Below are 20,803 nucleotides of genomic sequence, written 5' to 3' on the forward strand. Positions count from 1 at the left end.
ACCTGCTCCACCGTGGTCTCCTCCACGGGCTGCAGTGTGGAACCCTGCTCCACCATGGCACTCCATGGGCTGCAGGGGGACATCTTGCTTCACCATGGTCCTCACCACAGGCCGCAGGGGACTTCTGCTCCGGCGCCTGGAGCACCTCTCCCCCTCCTTCTACACTGACCTTGGCACCTGCAGGCTGTTTCTCACTCCTGGCTGCTGTGTGGCGCAGTGTTTTTTCCCTGTCTTAAATATGCTCTCACAGAGGCGCAAAACAACATCGCTTATTGGCTCAGATCTGGAAAACAATGGGGCCTTTCCCAAACATGGGGCAGCTTCTAGATCTTTCTCACAGAAACCACCGCTATGGCTCCCTGCTACCAAAACCTTGCCACGTAAACCCACTACAAGGAGAGAGATATTTGTTGACATTTTGTATCTAGTGCCCTCTATTCATTCTTGTATTGGCTATAACTAATCATCGTCTGCGTGGAAATCTCTTGGGATATAGTCACATTATTATTTTGCTGCAAAATACCCAGAGGATATAAGGTGGTATTCAAGAACCTGTTTAGGTTACGGGAAGGTTTTTCCCAAGTGTTCTTTGGAAACTTAGGAACATCTCACCTAACTGCAGATATAAAAGTCTTTTAACCATGATAGCAAGGTTTTAATTGTTCATGCAAGAAATTGATAGACTTGAGATATTTTATAGCATCACAAGGAATTTATATCAGTCTCGTTGCTCTCTTCTTTCTGTCACTCAGACAGGGAGTCTGGAGACTAACTGCTCCTATTTTGGTGCCTAAAATTAGCTGGAGTAAGCTCCCGTTGGATATTATCTGGATGACTCAATGTTGAATCAGTTTTTCTGGACTTTATTTGTTTTTCCCCTCCAGGACCAAGCCCATTGTTTCTTTCCTTGTCCTTTTTCCCCTCTCTATATGCTGCATGCGGATAGGTGTGCATGTTTTATTCATATCCTGGTGTTACCCTCCTTCCAGTACCATTCCTCCCTTTCATTTTTTCTCCAGGCCTCAAGTCAGCGTACAATATCAAGTGTGTCTGTTGTTTATTGATTTATGCAGTGTTCAGAGACTACTCTACAGAAGCCTTTTACATGCAGGGAACACTTCATTTATAACTAAAATACTGGGACCTCTCAGCTGGAACACAACAGCCATATAACAGCGCCAGTAACACAACTCAACAGCTCTCAGAGAGGAGCTGAAGAATACCATATCTAATTGAAGCAACAAGGGATTTTTAACTACTGTGGGGAGAATGTAATTGCTTATGCTGGAAACTGGCCAGGACACTAGGGTTAACATTTCTCCTCTTGCAAAACACATACTGGGACCTTTAAATGACTAACACTAATTATTGTTACCCCAAATAACATTGCTTAAACCACCTTTTACTATCACATCACACCATCAACTTTATTATTATTAATGCATCTTTCAGACTGCTCTTCTTGCAGTCTGCTACACAACAAAATAATTCAGAGAATGCTAGTAAAGCTATACACAAATTGCTTTAAGTCAGAAGATTGGGCAGGAAAAAATCAAAAATGTATACGACTCTCAGCTTCAGGTAGTTTTTATTTGTAGTAAAATTTAAAACTGTCAGTAATTATAACTTGAAAAGAAAAATCGTGCAAGTTGGTTTGTGAATTTAACTCTACAGTCCTGAGTTTATGAAGGAAACAAACAAACAAACAACAACAACAAAAATAGAGACAAATCTCTCCCCAATACATTGTGCAGTGACTGAAAAAAAATATTGTAAACCTTGGGGATGAGGTAGTGAACCTTGTGTCCTTCTGAATTTTATCAATTCGCTCCCTAGCTCTTCCTACCCATGTATGAAGAAAGGTGTCTGTGCTCTTCTCAGGATTGCTTATAACCAGAGGAGACTATCCTCTTTAGCTAAGTTTATCCATTTAAACTTACATGGCCAAAACGGCTGCATTTTCGTTAACTGCCAGTCAGGTTCAATTGAGGGAAATTTGACTCACATCACGTAAGATTGAAAAATAATTGCTAATGGCACACAGCAGATGCCTTTAACTGTATATTTTTTATGTTTCTCCATTAAGCATCGTTTAAAGGTATGTTGCATATTTTTAGATTTAATTAAAAAAATTGCAGCTCTCGAGGTCTACAATATCTGTCAGTTATTTTGAATAACAGCCTATGCAGGAAATCGCTGCCCAAAAGCATAATAAGTGCAGACAGACATGTTCAAGCATATAACATCACCTCATTCAACTCCACAGTTCCCACGACTTTCACCTAAAGCTTCAGTGGTCAATACTCTGGCTTCAGGCTCCAGAGGTGACGTGATGGGGCTTCTGTCAGACCCAGGGAAGGGAAGTTCACTGCCCCGCTGTGATGGGGGACCCTCACTGCCTCATGCACCATAGAAATTCCAGCTTTTAAAACCTTTTAAGGCCTTATTTGGGGAGACACCATCAAGTAACTTCATTTTGGCCACAGGTAGTGCTTCAGGGTCTGCCAGGGAACCAAGCTGCATGCTCATGATTATCAACACTGCTCTGTGTATGGTTTATTCAACTTGGGATTGAACCAGGCTGGTCTGGGGCTTCTGCAGGAAAAGATGCTCAACATGAAGCACGCAAGTGTATGTGTAGGCTTTAATAGTGCCACTCGCATGCATGAAGTTTTGTGTGTCTGTAACCAGCTGAAGGAACAAGGCCTTGAGTTTTAGCTCTGCAAGGATGTCAGTAAAGGCTTCTGCTCAACCAAGGGACTGGAAGTCAGGGTGCTGGTGGCCCCTCCAGTGATTCACCACCACAACTTTACCAGTCACATCCCCCAGCCCAGTCCCTGCCCCTAAGAGGAACACAGTAAAAGCTCTCATCTTCCTCATGCGCAGGGAAAGCAACTCTCAGGGGGTTGTTTGTATTTGCATTTATCACGCTGCATCTTCCCCCTGAAAGGGTCTCAGCCTACAATATTTCTCATATCCTCACAGACTTTCTAAGTTGTGGGCTTGCTTTTTGTGTGTGTGCTTTTGTAAATGATTTCCTTCATTTCTGCAGAGCTAAGGGAGCTCTGTGGTGAATAATAGTACTGCATTTGCAGAATTTATATTGCCAGCATTTAGATCTAGGGGAAGAATGGGTGTTCCATTATGCTGAAGATTCTGAAATCTGATTTTCTTCTGAAGAGGAATGAACTTGAATGTTTTAAGGCTTCACAAAATCTTTGCGAAAGAAGGACTTCGGAAAAAATATTTTAGATAAATACAGTTCAACAGAGTGCGATATCTTATGTCAATGCTTACTTGTTTTCAGTGTTAAAATAAATATAAAGAAATTATATAAATATGTATATATAAAAGGTAAACATAATCGGAGAGGAAACATTTATGTATTTAATGAGGCATTTTTATTAATGAATGCAATAAACATGAGTAAAATATGACATTGCATAGTCCACAGATAAGTGGCCCCATCAGAGTTTCTTTATCCAGATCCCTTAGGAAAGATGTTGAAGCCAATAAATAATCTTAGCCTCAAACCCACAGCTTGCCTGAGCTTGTGGAGATGAGAGACTGTTCAAAGCTCATTCTTTTACTAGTTAAGCTGAGCCTGACTTGGAATTCCCTAAGACCCCACATACATGGTGTCTCAGGGACATGGTGCCAAGCATGGCAACCCCATCTTTTCAGGCTGGACTTCATATAACCAGCTGGCACCTCTCCCCAAGCTAGCATACCACTAGGGCATCCTGCTGGTGGCTACAGAGGTTGCTATCCTGCCTGCCACAAAATGCCCATCTTCTATGTTACGTGACTGTGTGAAAGATGCATTCAAGTGGCCCCGTGGCTTACACCATGAAATTCACCTAGCACAAATCCCTGCTTCTCAGAAAAAGGTGAGTTTTCAGAGGAATACAGATGTTTCGCCACTGATTTGCGCTGCTGCATGTGGTTCCAGTGTATTAGATGGAGACCAGCTGAAGCTGATTCATGCTGTCCCTGGTTGTTTAGAGCTTGCTTTCTGACTGACATGATAGTAATTTTATATTGTTTTTCAATTGGATTTGTCTGGCAGCAGGATATTATGTCAGAAGTTTCTTTAAAAACATGCTGCAAAGCTTCTACTGTACATCTTGGGACCAGGTTGCTTTGATGCCTGAGAAGGGTGGGCTAGGTAACCTCATCTAGGTGCCTGAAGTCTCTAGGAAGCTGGTTGTGATCCTAGTAAATATCAACCATTGCATGCTAGGTTAAGGCCAAGACATTAATTCCTTATTGTTCAGCGTAGATTTTATTTTATCTAAATCCCTATCTAGAAAATATCAGAAATAATTTTCTCCATAATAAAACGGTAGATTTTATTATGGCATCAAGCGATCCCTTGACACTAGTGCAACAAGAAAAAGAGAGAAGAAACATTAAAACAACCTATACACAATAAGTCACACAATACAAAGTGTACGATGTCTCTGTATATAAACTAAGGCATTTAATTACTGACTGAGTAGATTACACTGAATTGCAAAAGTCATCAATACTTATGGAGATAAATCCTGGCTTATAACAGCTATAGAAATAAGGAGATGAAACCCACCTGCATTATTAGATCTTACGACATTTGTCATCGGAGGTAGCTGTTTGTTATTCTAAATGAATCATTAACCTGACATCTCCACCAATACAAAATGTAAATATTCGGAGGAATCTCATTTTTAAAAGCTATTTACAGCCTTAAATTCCTCTCAGTTTCCAAGGGGTTTTTGTCATTATTATAAAGTGCCGGACAGAGCATGCATACTCAAGAAGCGTGCAGAGCCAGGAGGCAGTATCACAGATACCATTCCCTCTGGAGGGATGTTGTTTCAAGCTGAGGAATCCCAGTAACCAAATGAACAGAACCCAGCCATTCAGAAACCTGAAGCTTTGCCGGGATTTCTCTCCATTCCCCACCTCATTTCTATATTTGAAGTTTTGCAGACAGGATATTTACATTTCCAGCTGATTCCTGGTGTGGAGGTAATTTGGGCAGCGGGATAAATGATTGCTCTGTGTAAAGAGATGTGTGTCGCAGAATGAGCTGACTATCTTTTCAGCAAAGCCTTACACAAAGGCAATTTCTCTACTGTGAGGAGAAGTATGTTTGGACCAGATAGCTGTCTTGCTGTAAAATGAGGAGGTGGGGACATGGCACTGTGCGTCTGTGTGACACATGTAGAGGAAATCAGCCCCCTGGGTGAGGGCTGCCTTTGTCAGACTCTATCTGGGTAGGTTCTCCCCGTACCTCAGCATCACCACGATTTTACCACAGGAGAGCCAGCTTCAGCTACTTCCCTCTGTATATGCTGTCATCTTTTCTGGCAGGGGAAACACGGCTGAAGTTACATTCCTCTAATCCACTAACCATAGTATCACTACATGTATTTTAAATCTTTCATCCATAGTTTGTCTGTGTGCTTTCCTCTAAGTTCTTTCATGGAAGAGTGATCTCCATGTTCTTGCTGCTTCCTCCTGCACTCCATAACTGGGCTGAAATTTTAAGTGTGTTTTTTTTTTTTTTTTTTTTTTTTTTTTTTTTTTTTTTTTTTCGCATATGAACTGCATATCTTCCAGGTTTTCACCTGGAAATCACTCAGCAAAATTCTTTTTACTATCATATTTTCAGCTGTTATTCATTCACATTTTCATTTTGCTGCTCCAAATAGCTTTGGAGATCAATACATATTTTGTAACGTTGCCTCATTGTCTGCTTTTAAGAATCATCAGGCAAAGGTTACAGACCTCTCTCAAACAAGTAGGTCCAGGAAACTTACTGTCAAAGGCTCAGCATGGAAGAATCAGCTGCAAAAGCCTTTTGATTGCAACTCCACCATCTGCAAACAGTGCCAGCATCTGGGGCGGTCTGGCAGCCCAGTGACCCAAGAGAGCACAGAGGTCTCCTTGCGGGCTGGGTGGGGATTTAGCAAGGAAGAGTACATTTTGCAACGAGCCTGGATGGGACCCTGCAGTGGCTCTGATACATACTTTTGGTGTCTCTGAAGGGGAGAAGAAGACCCCTGGGCACTGCAGAATATACCCAGCTCTCACTCATGGGAGAGGCACGGGTTTTTCCCTTTGCCATCACCACAGGTTGTCCTGTGGGGCAGGGACGGGGGACTGGAAAAGAACAACACTGAGCGCTTGTAGCTTTATTCCCATAACTGTTCAAGAAAATGGGAAATGGTCATCAGGGACAAAAAGGCTCTCCAGACATTTCACTCCATGTTAGAGGGAAAATAGCCACTACACAGAAAGGAGCTCTGCTCCTCTAACTCCCTGCAGCAAATTCACCTCTGTACCTCTGCTTCATGAATAAATTGATGTTGTAATAAAACCCATCTGTCTGTGTCATCGGTTTCTTATCCAAGCAGAAAACATACTGCAAAGACCCAAATTCAGCTATTGTTTTGTTTATAGAACAATAATATGGATCATGGCTGTAATTTTGTGTCCAAGGGTAGGTAGAGCATGCCAATTAGCTCATGCTACTTTGGGGCTGGGATATGCAAATATCTCTTGGGCAAAAATTCTATATAGACTCCCCTGGTGAGGAAATGCCAGTGCCCTCAGTGAAAAATAGGTGGCAGGTAGTGTGAATCTTGCTTTCTTCAGACAGCTAGAAAGGGCAGAGTCAACACATTCATACCTATAACACCAGGTTGTTTCTGCACGGCTATGTCAACAATGACTTCATTTTTTATTCCAGCTCGTGTCTGGCACCTATAAGGGACAGTCATTTCTGCTTAAATTGCTCCTGTTTGGTTACATAGCTTGGATTACAAGTACACAAGTACACATACAACTTGTTTCCTTTTTTTTTTTTTTTTTTTTTTGAGCTCACAGGAAGTCTACCCACTCACACTTTAAAGTACTGACAGTATTTTTTTTTTTTCGTCACATCATAGATTGAAGATCAGAAGGTACCAGTGTGATTATCTAGTCTGGCTTTTTGTGTAACACAAGTCAAAGAAACTCAGATGCTGTTTCCTTATGAAGCCCCAAGCATCTGTTCTATCCATGAGATGTTTTTTAGAAACAAATTAAATTAAGGATCACACATGATGAAGAATCCATCAGAGCACTTGTTAATTTGTTCTATAGTTAATTCCCCTAATGCTTAAAAATGTGTCTTATTTACAGCTTGAATTTATCTAGTTCCCATTTAAAGGAACTGGAAATCAGCATGTTTTTTCCCCCTGCAGTATAGAATAGTTGTCTACAGGAAATCTTTCTCCTATAAAGATACTTGTAGATCATGAACAACACCTCTTGGCCTCTTAAATAATCTTAATAAATAGAGCTCTCTGAGTATCTCACTAAGTTTTATGGACAACAAATTACTTTTGTGGCACTTTTCCATGCTTCTTCCCATTTTTCAGCATCATCCTCCCAATGCATATATAGAGTTCAGACACATTGGCTACATCTAGAGTAGTAAATTAAACAGGAAATGTTTCTGGGCACTTGAACTTAGTTGCCCCTAGTGTGAAATTGTTAGCATGGGCTCTGGTGTGGTTTTGGCCTGGATCAATGAGACAGATTGGCCTGGGCCAGACAATGTCTGAGCACGGTTTGGGGTTAGCACAAGCCAGCTGCCATTCCCAATGGGCAGCTTGTTGCAGCCACTGTGGTTTAGAAATTAAGATAGTTTGCAGGCATGGACACAGACCATTTCACGCCAGCCATCCTCAGTGCTAGTGGGTAGCACAGGGCACTTACAATTTACTAGGAGACACACGGGCAGTCAGCCCTCTGCAGTGGCCTTACTAGATTGCATTTTGGGAAGGGAATACCAACTTGCTGTTCCATTTTTGTTCTGTATTGTTCATTTCTCTATATCTAACTCCTTGCTATCCAGTTGCCCTTGAATCTTGTGATTTTATTATCTACCGTGGTCTCCAAATGATTTTGTTGCCCAAGGATATCAGGATATTGGATCTTGCTCTTACAATAGGAAGTAACAGGGATAAATTTTGCATTCCATAAGATGTTTTGGAGAGATTTGACTACATATGATATTTATGAATGGGGGTAAGTTTTCCTACACAAGTATTCTGCTCTCATCACAATATATCACCATTTTTATGGGGAGCTATTTTAGAATTCCTTCCAGAAAGTACTACTAACAAAAAAAGATAATGAGAAACATCACACCAAGAAAAGATCTATTTGGTAACTCCTAGGAACCTTAGAATTTGTGTAGGGGAATGTTTTGCCCTTTGTATTTCATGTTTGAGATGTAGCAGATTCCCTACAGTTAACCCTTTGCTTTGACTATGCAGATACCACACAGACTCATGTCATGATCAGACCACAATCAAAGGGCTCGAGCATCTCTCCAATGAAGACAGGCTGAGGGGGTTGGGGTTGTTCAACCCATAGAAGAGAAGGCTCTGGCTAGTCCCTGGCACAGGCTGCCCAGTAAAGCTGTGGCTGCCCCATCCCTGGGGGTGTTCAAGGCCAGGCTGGATGGGGCTTTGGGCAACCTGGTCTGGTGGGAGGTGTCCCTGCCCATGGCGGGGGGGTGGAATTAGGTGGTCTTTAAGGTCCCTTCCAACCCAAGCCATTCAGTGATTCTACAAACCTATGGCTGTGGGTCTCAGCTTGGCTGAAGGTGCTCACGTCAGTGATTTCCAGCCCAGTATCTCTGGAGAGCTTGTCAGCAGCACCACTTGAGCCATTGTCTGAAGATGGGCTGAATGAGGCAGCACTGCTTAAATGGTTGCTTTCCTCCAGTGCGAGGTTAGTTGCATGTCTGTCTTGTGATGGTCTGTCCCAGGAGGAACTATTTGAATTGCCTTGTCTGTGTGGCTGGGAAGGGAAGAAAATAAAACCTTTGAATAAGGACACTGTGTAATAGAAATAAGCTGAATCTGGCCAGCCCTGGATTTCAACCCTCTGGGAGACTTTCTTGGTCTCTCTATGCCTTGGGAGAAAAGTAAGCAGATTGAAAATCCTCCTGCATTTGTAGATGGGCATTTTTAGTGATAATCCAAACACATTTTGTCCTTCCAGTTGCAGAAAAAGTTGCATTCCCAGCCTGAAGTATAAGCATTTTTTCACTGGTACTTTAAAGATCCAAGCTGCATTTTCATCATTTATCATCTCTTGGAAGGTGCTTTTGCTGCAGCTTCACACTATTCCATAACTGGTTAAGTCAATGCATATTTCATATAATCTCCTGATAGTTTTCAAGCTAGGATGTAGGATCTTCTGAGGTTCTTAATGGCTATAAAATTTGTTCACCTCAGCAATGAATTAACTCAGCAATATGTTGTCACATCTCCTGTTAATGCCAGACCATACAATGATCTGTGGGATCAAGATCAAAGTGTGTATGTCTGGGGACAAAGTTGGTGCTCAAATTAACCTATTTTTACTTCACATTGGATTACAAAAAGCTTATGAATTGATCCACTGACTGGTGGCAACTCTTGAAATTGTTAACCACTGATTTTGTTACTTACAAACTTGTCACCATACTATAAAATATCTTTGTGCAATGTCTCTGTCTGTATCTCACCTGGATTATTGTCGACTTCAGAGGATAATCATGTTTTAGCAAAGATTTTGGCGAGGTTTCAAAAAAGAAATAGTATTTCTAGAACAGCATTGACACTATTGTTTCTTATATGTTGGGTCATGACTGACTGGGGTGCATATGGAGAGGGAAGTGTTCAAATAGCAAGGCTGCAGAGTGTAAAGAAGAGTATGGCTTCCTCCTCGTAACTGGCAGTGGTGCAGCATCTGCAGTGCAGGGATCACACCAGATCATGATGTATTTCTCTTGCTGCTGGCAGAAGCCCTGTTCCTCCAGGATGGGGAGGGGTTACACTGGTGATCAGTGAGGAGGGATGGTCTGACCTGCCTGCCCTGAGAAGAGCTGAGCTGCAGCAGATAGAGGGACATTGCAAGAAATGTCAAAACAACCTCCAAAGTGGGGGGATCCTGAGCTCATCAGGGTTTGAGAAGCCTTGCCATAGATACCAAACATGTATTTCTGTGGGTTTCCTTACCTCATGCTGCAGGACTTTTCTATCCTCTTCCTCATTCCACTTCTTTCATTCTTTTTCTCCCCCGCAGGCTGGCAGGCTTTTGATTCCAAAGTTTTTTTTTATATATATTTCTTTTCTTTCTGTTCCCCACCTATGCTGCCTGCTCTCTCCACCCCTTTCCTTCTTGCTGAAAGAAAAACACAGCAGAGGGTGTGCGGTTTAGAGGTATGGAGCTCCACTCCAAGTCGTTGCTCAGAGATTCATGAGGGCCCGGTGTCTGTGGCAGGCGAGGGGCGCGCTGCTGTGTCCCCAGGGTAGAACAAGCAGCCCGGTGACACTTCTTCAGGAGAGCATTTTGGGGCTGATGGAGTGTTTCTGCAGAAGGGACCAAAATGGGCCAGCTTTTCAAGCTACTTTTGGGTGATTAAGGATTCAGACAGACTCTGGGAGATTTGCAGAAGGAATTGGCTTTGCTAGGTATACTGAGCAGAATTTGGTATACTACCAGGAGAGGAGCACCTCGGGATTTATTGTGCATGTCTGAAGACACTCAGGAGGGCACCCAAAACCCCACTTGAGAGCTTCTAAAACATGTCTGCACCTCATTGTTGGCAAGCATGCAGCCTCCTCCAGCTGAACCAGAGCGATTGTGCTCATATTGTGCCAGCAAGCAATGGCCTTTTCTTGATGGTACATTTTTGTTTCCTACTTGTGAAGCTGTGAGAGCATTTTCCATCACCATAACAAGGGGTGATATACCACTTGTGTTGCCCAGGGAGCAATTCACCCCTGTACATGGCTCACGTTGCACCTCAGAGGGGCTGCGGCTCCGCAGAGCCAGCCCTGCCAGAGCAAAGCCCGGAGGCGGTGGTGGTGGGGAGGTGGCAGCGTTTGAACAATTAAATAGCACCATCTGCAGGCTCTGCACTTCCCGTGGTCCACGTCTGAAGATGTTCATGGAGGTGCAGAAGCTGTTGGTAGCTGTTTCATTCATGTTCATGTGGGTATTTTATCCCTGGTGCAGGCAGTGAATGTGGTGATGGAGTCACCTCCTGAGGGTAGGCTCAGCCAGCGGGTGTTTGGCTGAGACCTTGCAGGCAAAGCACAGCTGCAGGTGGCATTTTTAAAGGAGAAATCTTCTTTGGGATAGCCATTCACTTGCAAACATCAGTAGGGGCTTTTTTGGCTTCCTTTGCCCACAGGTCCCAGCAGTGCGGTGCCGTCACACTGAGGATGCTGCCTGAGCTGCCCCTTCCCAGAAAAACACCTTGAGGGGAAATGTGTCCGGCAGGAGGTAGGAATCATCCCCTGGCTGGGAATGTGCTCACAGACTCACTTTTCTACCAAAAATAAAAAAATAAAAAGAAAAAAACACTTCTGCACTTCACAGGCAAGAGAGAGCAGGAAAGCACGAAAGCGAGTGAGTGACAAACTGATGTTTTAACGTTGATAACTTTCCCTTTAAATCACAAACTTCTTTTATTTTTAAGCCTCCTGCTGCTGGCACATTAAAATGTCTGCTGTATCCCTGACTACTCTTAAATCATCAGCACTAGGTTGTGAACATTTTTCTGCTGATACTTTTCTTTTACTAATAATATCTCTGCTGTCTTATAGGAATCTTGCTAAAAGAACCATGACTGATCCCTCCTCCCCCCACTTTTTTGTAATGCTTAAGGTCTATCTCTTTATTCTCAAAAAAAGCACTTTCCTGAAATTCACTGCGGGAGTTTTGTCTTCCACCCAGCTGCATCTTTCTGACAAACAGGCAGAATAGAGGCAAGTTTAGAGTGTCCTGAGGGTGTAATGCCAATAGTTACCTTAAAAAAAATAAAATCCCAAACCCACCAAAACCAAACACTTTTAAAAAGTTGAGTACTTTAGAAAAAGCTTTATGAAGCAAGCCTCTGTGCAGAAGAAGAGAAACACCTACTGCTGAAGGCTAAAGACACTTTGCTTCCCCAGCCTGCCCCCCCACATGCCGTGGGGACATGGAACATCTGTGGTGGTCCTCAGTGGCAGCAGTGCCTCTGCCTGCAGTGAGGGCAGCTCTGGGGCTCTCTGCTGAGATCTCCTAACTTCTCCCTGTCTCAGCGATGACACCCTGTGACCAAGGTCACAACGATCTGGGTCTTCCCTAAAGGATGGTAATGATGCCTGCTTCAAGGGATGTGGAGGTGGCATGGTGACTGGTGGGTGACTGCTGCCAGCAGAGACAGCTGGACCTTAGCTGCTCTCTGGGGACTGCCCCATGACCTCAAGCACTCCCAGGACTTCCCAGCTCAGCTACATGTGATTGCAACCCTCTGGTTCGCAGCAGTACGTAAGCCACAAAGCTGTCCTTCTCTAGCACCCTGAGAGTTGTATGCTTTGAGGATGCATTATCGTCTGAGCCCGCAACCTTGTACAGTCAGGCAAATCAGAATTATTACTGCACATAATGAAAATATCTCAGAGCAAGCTCCATCTCTAACGACCTTCTTGCATGAAATCTAAACGAAGGCCTTGTAGCAAAAGCTGAAAAATAAATTGCCTGCAATAATAATGGCATTCCCGCTTGGCCGGGAAGCAAAGAAGGCATTAATGCTATTGTGTAGGACTCTGGTGTGACCTTCTGTGGGACATGGGACGCAACCATGGCCACTGAGGCTTGAGTAAGAGGAACTCCAGCAGAGAGAGGGAGCCATGCAGGGGCTGGAAATGCTGCCATGCTGGTGGGGAGGCAGCATGACCAGAGGAACCTGCCCTGTGTGCCTTCACCATACAGAAAGGAAGAGAGAGGAGAAGCTCACTGTCCATGGAGTTGGAAGAGGGGACGCAGCAGCAAGCTCTGTGCAAATAAGGTTGTTTTTTCCCTGGTACATTGCTGTTGCCCACTGCCTTCCTGCCAGGTACTGCCACTCAGGGCAAACATGGCTCTACCACCAGCGCCTCAACTCGGGTGTTCATCAGTCTTCATGGGGACACTGCAACCAGCAGCCTGGTGTAGCTGAGGAGTAGCGACCTATTCCCTCCTTCTCCTGGCGTAGGACATCTGGACTTCCCTTGCTGTGCCAAAAGCGTCCAACTCATTTCTCAGGGCAGTGCAGGCCTGTGACGACTGCTGTGGGAGTTAAGAGATGAACTCCCAGTGGGCGGCCTGGGTATGCAGATGGGCCATTAGCGTGTCCTTATTCGTTCCTCAGAAATGAAGATTGGACCTCTGAGCACAGTACCGATCGCTGAGATCTGCAGCAGGTTCTCTCAGTCCGTAATGTACTATGTTTTTCTGGAGGAAGAGAAACATCCAAGAGTTGCATGTTTGTGTACTAGGCTGGGCGGACGCAGGTCAGCTCAGGCCCAGAAGGTGATAGCGGTGTTAAAGCAGTGCTCCCAGCAGGTCTGGCTGGCATCGGTGTAGCTCCGTTTTAACCTGGCTTTCCAGAATGGAGCTGGCTCAGGCTCAGAAAGCTTGCAGACCACACAAAGGCAGCCTCGGTCTGTCTGCATCCATCCGAGCCTATATATAGCCACAGAACAGAAACCTATGTGAACAGGGAGTCTAACACTTGTGTCACCACCCTCTCCACAATGAATATGTGTTATGGAAAGGTCCCACACGGGAAACAAACCTTGCTGGTGAAGCTAATCAACATTGCTAATGCAAGTCAACAAAGTACACTTTGTTTATCAGAAATTTGCACAACAGCATGTCTGTTTTCTAGTAAGGATTCTTCAAAACAGGCCCTAAATAGCTGAAGAGGAAAAGGCTTGCTCCTCAGAAAGTGATATTTTGCTTCTTGCAACTCCATTAAGAGTTGCTGGAAAAGATTGTTGCCCATTTGGAAGTAAAAATATCGTGACCAGAATGTGATAGAAACGGAAATAGCGCTGAGTTGCAGGAGGGTTAAACCAAGATGAGGGGATTTAGCAGCATGCTTTTGCAGAAAAACAGCAAACTTTACTTTTAGTTCCAGCACACAAAATGATTAGAAGTGAAATAGAGCAGAGATTTTTCTAAAATGGACCTCAATCTCTGCTGAATATTTAAAAGGCAAAGGCTGTGAAATTCAAGCACCTCCAAAGTGTATGGTTGGGTTCTGCTTTCAGAAATGCCCAATGGCAAATTCTTTCTCTTTTGTAGTTTATGAGCTGTGATGGCGCTTTAGACATTGCCAAATACAATATTGCAAGAGTGTAGAATTACATGTTCTATGACTTAAAAGACTGAGAGGGCTGAAAATATTAGCATTTATTTCCTGTTGCACCTGAAGGAATACAAGCCTCTACATTCATGGGGCTGGCACAGGAACAGGGAGGGACTCAAACTCCTAAACCCAACATGATTTGGGGAAAAAAAAAAAAAAAAAAAAAAAAAAGAAAAGAGGAACTGTTTCAGTCCTTATTTGTTTTATAGAAAAGAGAGGACTGAGGTACTCATAAGAGGGTTGTTTTGCTATAGGTCAGCCTCCACACCCTGAGCTCAACTGCGGAAAGGTCTAAAGCCTATCACAGCTTTGGGTCTGCTCATGCAGAGACGTGGCCCAGCCTGAGGCCCTCCAGGTGGACCCCCAAGAGATGCAGTCCCCAGGGAAAGAGCTGTGGAGCCTTTGCTCCTGTATATCCATTTTACATTAAATGAAGCGAAAACAGAAGTATTATGGGAACATGTACCAACTCCAAGGCCTTCTCCTCCCACAGACATGCTCCGAACAACTGAGAGGTTGGCTGAAAGAGGCTGAGGAGGGCTGTGAGCCAGATTTCTCCCTCTTGGAGAGATACTCCAGCCTCTTCCTCCTCCTTTCCCAGGCAGTCCTAAGAAGAGCATGGTGAGCATGGTTTTGTTTGTTTTCATTTAGTTTTTAAAGAAAATATTTGTGCCTGCCCCATGGCCTTGTTAAGCTCAAACCTTTCAACAGTCTTTCTTCATAAGCCTGAGTCCCAGAGAGAGGATGGCTTTTCAGATGCAGGGTTGTGCTTAATATCACCTGTTTGTGAGCTCTGCACCACAGCTTGCTCAGCACATGGGCTTTTTGAATTGCTGGTGTGAGGTGTATGCCAGCCCCAGTGGATGCCTGCATCTGGATTTCTCTCACAGGGAACAAGGTGCCAAGAAGTTGGATTTAGCAGCTCATGCTTATCAAATACAGGAGTCTTAGCTGATAGGGCCTTCAGCGCTTGTTTTGGGCTGTAAAAACCACAAGGAATAAGATGGCAGCAAAACAAATTATACATCAAGAGGAATTTAGCAGGTCTGTGTGGGAGGCAGGTAGTGGGAAATTCAGGCATTTGAACTGGACTGTATGCGAATAAATGTCATCCACATTCTTCACTGTATGTGGCATAACATCAGGTGCCAGAATATCAGGTGGTCTTTTTCTTACAGCATCAAGACAAACAGACCTGAATATCTCCTGGGAATTAGCTAAAGTTAGTCATGTTGCTCAGAGCTCAACAGGAAGGCTACCTGGGTTTTTAATGAAAGGACAATGGAAAAACAAAACAAAACAAAACACATTTAGAAAAAGGAATGGACTGAGTTATAAGCAAAAAGCAAAGAAACCAGATAGCAGAAGGCAAGAAGCCAGGACAAACTACAGGGGCAGATATTAAGGTTACAGAAGGTGATATTGATAAGTACATTGTTGTAAGACATGTATGTACTGGATAAGGGAAGACATGGCTGCTGTGCTACAAAACCCATGCCACAAAAAGGAGTGCAGTACGTAAGTGTTAAATGCATGGAAGCATTTAAATTCATAATTATTTGGGCAACACTGATTTTAATAGATTTAGGGCATTTTGCAGAGGGCTAAAACCTACCTACTTCTGCAGACATAGCCACAAACCAGGCTATATAATACACGTCCAGTGAGCAAGTACAAAGCCTGTGCACCATATGTAAGTGTGAAGAAAGATGTGATGCTTCGTACGTGCGGTGTGCGAAGATGAAAGATGAAATTCAGGTAGCACTACAGAAGTGAAGAAGCCACAGAGGCATCTGTTCCCATTTGAAAGCAATGCTCACATACCTCTCTGGTGCTCGTGTTGCTGTACACTGTCCCCATTGCCTGCAGAGCAAGACCAAAGAATCTCAAGGGGACATTGATATCTGGGGACACGTTTGGTTATCGATATGGGTGCAAGGTTGGTTATAGTATGATTCAGGGTGGTTTTTCTTTGCCCACAAAAGCTCAAGTACAAAAATACACATTTTCATTAGGAGAGAAAAATGGAAATATTGCACCTGAAAGGTTCCTACATGAAGTTGCACGAGATATGAGAATGACCTGGTCAGAGAGAGGCACCTCTCTGGAGAAGGAGGATAAAACTAATGGGCAGATGCTGCTGTGTGTTTCTAGCTGTTCCCTGAAGAAACACTGGAGACGACGGTGAAGGACAGCAAGCAGGGTAAGGATACAAGAATCTGAGAGACACCATCTGGAAGCTGGCAAAACAGCAGCCCCTTCAAAGCGACAATGAATTATGCAAGACTGACTGCCTGTATGAAAATAAATAAATAAATTAATTAATTAATAATAATAATAATGAAAAAAGACATGCCTATCAGTCAGGACAGTTCAACGCCCACCTAGGGATGGCTGCTTTTCATTAGCTGCTAGTGGTGACACAGATAGCAGTCTCAGTGGAAGAATTAGACGGGGGAGAGGGCTGCAGCTGGCTGTCTTGTGAATCCTGTCAATACTGAATGCAAAGGAGGAACAAGCAGGATTTTGAAAACAAACTTTTGGCAGAAGAAATGTTAGATTCATGTGATGTGAGGCTTTGCTGAAAGAGGAGCTGGTATGGGTTGGAGAGACTCCAATTAATCCATAGGGAAAATAGCCTTCTGCTAGCATGATTAGAGGGAAAAGGCTTAGAGTGAAGACGTGGGGGGGAAGATATCTCCTCAAAAGATAAATGTGAAGAGGATGTTAAAACACCAGTGTTAATGTTATATACAGGACAACAGAAGGAAATGAAATCGGCTCTTGAAAACACAAGCTGTTTCGGGTCTTAGCTGTTCTTCCAGAGAGGCCCAAGGGAATGCGTAGAGCTCAAGTAAACAGGTTCATGGTTCATGGTTCAGACACCTGTGTTGTCACTGATGAGAAGTGACTGGTTGTCACTGATGAGAAGTTTTTCATTAGGTCAGTATAATTTATAAATCATTCATATAGACATCTTCTAATGTATTATAGCACAGGTTGCTTATTGTTTTCAGCAAAGAATTCAAGGACCAGGCATTATGGGTGGATGTTTTATGCTCAGGTTGAGGCATTCTGTGCTCAGACCTCTGGCACGGTTAGGTTCATGTTGAGAGCTTGGACTTCTGCAGCACAGTCCTTGGATGGAAGACTTTGGTCTCTTTATCTTGGATTTTTTTGTTGTTGTCGATTTCAGAAGATATACTGAAAATCTGCATTTCCCAAACACAATGTTCTCTTCCACCAACATTTTTTTAAGGTTCAGACATCTGCCTTACACAAGGGAGACTGCAAAATGTCTCATGGAAAGGCTGAGTCATAGAAATTCAAACCAGATCAAAACAAATCTCAGCCAGATCTCCAGCTCCCCTTAGTTCTTCAAAGAGGGCTCTTTCTTCTTTGTTACCTCGGTTCCTTGTGGATGGCCCTGGGAAGACCAGCTCTTGTCCACTTACTGTGGAACATTTCCCAGCCTGTTTTCTGAGCCAGGAGCCAATCCTGATACCATCCAAAACTTCAAGTACGCTTGAAATGTTTAAGGCACAAATCAGGCTCATTTACCCTGTCAGATGAAGTGTATTTAATCAGCACGGGGTCTGTCATGGTTAGCTGTGTTTCATAATAAGGTAGTGGTATGGGATGACAGGGCGCATGTACCAAGCTGGGCTTGTTCTAGCAATGCTGTTGACATTGGCAGGCATGAGAGGAACCATTAACATATTTGGGCAGTGCAGGCATGCTTCTCTGAAGCTGTTGCTGTAGCATTTGTGGTACATTTAGCACAATTTGGGAAGCAATGTACTAAAGGAATATGAAACGAAATTCTGTGTGCAGCTAGGTCATGAATAGTTAATGCAGATGGGTGGAGAATGGCAATTCTGTTTCACAGAGGAGTTTGATATTTGCTTTCATTCACATTTGGAAGGAAAACTAAACACCCTGCAATTCTCCACACGGTGCTTCAAGGAGATCAGGTTCTGGCTGGGCTGCACAGCAAGCTGTTTGGGAAACATTGACCCTGACAGTCCTGCTGCCAGGAGATTCAAGACTTCACATTCTGAGGACTGACAACTTTATTTTTGCCTGGCTGCTTAGCAGTAATAAATAAATAAATAAATGAAAATCACAAGAATGGTGTAGCTAGCCCAATATTCTGCCATTTTGATGGTCCACTGCACATGGTTTGGAAGATAAGAACAAGGCAAACGTTGTCGTACCTCCTCAGTACTCTCCTAGGCTTCAGTAATCCCAGAATTAGGAACTTTGTGCGCCAGAAGTGGCATCCTTTTCCAGGTGGTCCTCAGTGCATTTGTCCTGATGATTTTTAAATCATACTTAAATCATTTAGCTTCTACAAGGTTTTCTGTAGCTGAATCACAGCTTTTGTGGTGAACCTTTTACCTCTGCTTGTGTTGAAGCCAGTGCTGCCTGCAACGCTAGAATAGCAACTGTGCTGGGGGGAGAGGAGAAAATCGGCTGGTGCAGAGGCTAGCCTCAGAGCTGGGTGCATCATCTCTACATTACATACTTTGGGCAGTCTATGGTTCATTACTGAATATGAAAAGGGGTATATCATAATTTGAATCTGTGAGCTGTTTTTCTAGGAAAATGCAGAACACATATTGTTTTTACCATTTTTACATTCTTGTGGTTCAGGCAAAAAAGGTAAAACCATGCCAAGGTAAAAGAGAATAAAGAGCATAGGGAAGGGGAAGTGGAAGGGGAAGGGGAAGAGGAAGGGGAAGGGGAAGGGGAAGGGAAGGGAAGGGGAGGGAAGGGAAGGGAAGGGAAGGGAAGGGAAGGGAAGGGAAGGGAAGGGAAGGGAAGGGAAGGGAAGGGAAGGGAAGGGAAGGGAAGGGAAGGGAAGGGAAGGGAAGGGAAGGGAAGGGAAGGGAAGGGAAGGGAAGGGAAGGGAAGGGAAGGGAAGGGAAATGGAAAAACAACTTACATTAAAATAATAAAAACAATCTGCACTCAAAGCATTCAAACAACAGCTTACATGAACTTATCCCGTTGACAGTATATACACAGAGCACTGAAGAGTTATCTGAAATTTTCCACTGATTGCTTATTGATTTTTTTGTCTGTGTGTAATGTTTTGTTTTTGATCACATCACTAACCAGTTCCTGTACCATCAGAAACTGCACCAAATATTTCTTTGCCCTCACATAAACGTGTGTTCTGTGGTTAATTCACAGGCAAGGGAACACTGCGGGTGGCTGGGTGAAATCCTGGCTTTTCTGGAAGCATGAGGCAAGGGCTGGGCTGGGCTGGTGTGGAGGGGGAAGCTCAAGAGATCATCTCTTCCCTGTCACTTGTAACAGGAGGTCACTGTTGTTCCTTTGAGGCATTCAAAAATCACAGTCTGCTGCTTCCAAGATAATGGGACTGGCTCACTAAGGTTTAAATTATTATTTTTTGTTCGGTTGTTTTAATTTTTTCCTAATGTGCAAGTGCTTCCTGGACATCTGTTGTATGCTTGCTTAAAATATTTGAGCTTTACTCTGCAGTTACAAGGCCTAGAAAAGGAGGCCCCTGTCCAAATAGCACCCAAGAGCCTCCACCTCTCTCTGGCATATCAGACCCTAAGATAAGCAGAGAATAAGTTTGTGATAAACTTGTGAGTTTTACCTCTGCTGGGTGCTCTGTGTGTGTTCAGAAGGAGCAGATATGCATTCCCTTGGGCACATGGTCTGGGAGGGATACTGGTTATCTCCTGGTTCACTGGGCCCTACAAAACCTCCCAGCTTCCTACCCAGACCCCTGCCTGTGGCAGAAGAGGCTGTGCAGGGCTGTGCCCAGGCAGCTAAGGCCGTGTCTGGCTGACAGGAGGCAGCCAGGACACTGCTGAGCCCTTGGCTGTGGGAAGGGGGGTCTCTGCTTGAGCATGGATGTCAGACATACAGACATGCACAATCTGGCTTTTGGGCAGACGGTGTGCATGACTCTAGAGCAAAGATTCTTAACCAGCAGATCTCCAAAGTGAGATGATGGAGATGATGAAGTTATTTCTAATCTTTTTTTTTTTTTTTTAAATGCTTTTTTTTTTTTTTTTGAGAAATATGATGAAGCAATTTTTACCACATAGACAACGAGCCAGCATCTTACTGCAAAGTCCCGTTATGAATCAGTAATCTACATCAGAAACAGTATAGATGTGCCAAAATCTTTATCAAGAAGATGAAGAGAAAATTAGAACTGATGCTCTGCGACATTTCATCTTACCTCTTCACAACAGGTCCATTTTCTTACTATGGCTGGGTATAGAAAAATAATGTTTGATTGTAGAAACAGCTTGGCTGAGTAGGGAGGGAGGTTATTGAACTGCTTGTTAGTAGTTATTTTTTTGGCTGAAGTGGATGTAAAAGTTAATTTGCGGCAAAAGGTCTCACAGCAGGAGCATGTTTGTGAAAATCACTGGTACCAATTAATTACTGAAATTCTTGTTGCAGCATAATTTTTCTTCTCAGAGTGAAGGAAAAAAAAAAGTTGCTGCATTCACCATAGACTCATACATATTTGGGAATGTGCTGGATTTTTTTATTTAATTAAAACTATAAGCAGCTCACTGCTACAAAATAAAAGAAATA

This window comes from Aythya ferina (assembly GCF_964211825.1).
Source record: "Aythya ferina genome assembly, chromosome: 1".
Lineage (NCBI taxonomy): Eukaryota > Metazoa > Chordata > Aves > Anseriformes > Anatidae > Aythya > Aythya ferina.